Below are 2,034 nucleotides of genomic sequence, written 5' to 3'. Positions count from 1 at the left end.
GACAGAGTGGCCAGATAAAATACAGGACAGCAAGTTTAAGTTAAACTTGACTTTGGGGTGGCCTATAGATCAATGGTAGAGGCCTTGTCTAGAATACACAAAGCCCTGGGTTTGAAACCACAGCACTTAAAGTAAATAAATAAATTTCAATTTGGTACAAACAACAAATATTTTAGTATAAGTATGATTTGTCCAATATTTGCTTTGCTTAAGTGTTTAGGACACATTTATACTAAAACAATGTTTGCTTTTATATATTTAATTTTAATCTAATTTGTGTCCTTAATTTTTATAAACTAAATCTGGCAACTCTAATGAGGGATAAACACTGTTTCTTTAAACTTTTCATTTAAATATTTGCCCATAGTGTCTTTATCTTTTGATTCCTAAACAAATACACCTGTTTTCTTTCCTGGAACATTTTCTTTTACATTATTTACATTCAGAAATAAATACCCCAAACCCAATTCATTCCTGATTTTAATTTGTTAGTAACGAAAACTAAGGTTGTATGACTTTGATATATGCTAATCTCTTGAAGAGACTAGAAAAAGTACATTTTTAAAAAGAGATGTCCACCTCCTCAGTATTTTTTCCTTGTTTCTTATAAAGGCATGAAAACAGTATTGATCTTGTAATGCAAAGCGAGGGCTCCATATTCACTGTGCATAGAAGACAACATAACAATGCTGTTTTGTGGTTTAAAACAAAGCTTTATTCCAAGAACTAATGGTATTTTCATGGAAAACAAGTTTAACACTTGGTTACTTAAGAAATCTATGTCCAGGCCTTATCTAGTTTCAATTTCACAAACTTCACTGGTACTGAGATTTTGGTGAATAAACACTTTTCTGTCTGAACTGACTGACGTTAGGCTTAGGTTAATATGAACTTCACAGAGTGCATCCCAAGGCCACAACAAAAGAAGCATAATTATGGTTTTTCCCACCTTAAGATTATACTGCACTGAACCACATTTCAGAAAGGTAGATGTCTGATGCCCCCATATTCAGAAAAACTATATTATACAGCTGAGTAAAATCAATCAAAATAAATGTGATGTCACGTATAATTGTTCATTAACCAAAATTCTAAGAAAGAATTACCACTGCTGCATCTCTTCAAAAGAAATCATTTTAATATCTTTTTGTATGGTTGCTCCAAGCAATGTTCTCATCATCCAACTGACTGTGGAATTCCTTTTAGTTACTTATTCAATTTTTATTTTCTTTTATTTTGAGTGCTTTGCCTGTAAGTGAACCTGTGTTGTACAATGCCTGCAGGAGACCAAAGGAGGGCATCTGATTCCCTGGACCACAAGTTGTCAGGTGCCGTGAGGTTGCTATGTACTGAACCCAGGTCCTGGGCAAGAGTATCCAGTGCTCTTAGCTGCTGAGCATCTCTCGAGCCCTGACTGGAATTCTTATTCTACTTGATGGACTGGCCATAGAGACCCTAGCAGAGTTCTGGTTATAATGAATAATGTGCTAAATATTGTAGACAGTAGTCTTCTTTCTTGACTCTTTCCATAACTTTCTTAGTCCCTTAATGTCCAAAGAAGTATGACTAATATATATATGGATAGAGTTGCTCAACTGTTTATCTTTTTAAGGTAATTTTTAAAATTTCATTTCTTTATCTAGAAGCATAATAGACCTAAATTATAAAAATTCTTCAACTATGTAAACTTGTGAAAAGGTATTTGAGGAACTAATCGGTCCTCTTCTGGTCCAGGTATTTGCATGTTTTGGAACAGAATTCTTAAGCTTTAGTTAACCCGAGAATCCCATAGATGTGTTCTTGAAGCACAGGCTGTTGGGCCCTTCTTCATCATTGCTGAAGGATAGGTACAGGACAGAGGTTGGGATCACACTTCTCCCAGGTTCCCAGGTGGTGTTATTCTGAAACCTTATTCTAAAACTTACACTTTTACCTGCTAAACTCAATGATATTCACATGTGTTTAGAGCTTCGGCTTATTTTTTCATTTTATTGTGTTGGTTTTTAATCCCTAGCTCCATTTCAAAGCCTGAAA

The sequence above is a fragment of the Nannospalax galili genome, unplaced genomic scaffold (assembly GCF_000622305.1).
Source record: "Nannospalax galili isolate Female #2095 unplaced genomic scaffold, S.galili_v1.0 scaffold1609, whole genome shotgun sequence".
NCBI classification, from domain to species: Eukaryota; Metazoa; Chordata; class Mammalia; order Rodentia; family Spalacidae; genus Nannospalax; species Nannospalax galili.
Note: the sequence above shows the minus strand (reverse complement) of the source record.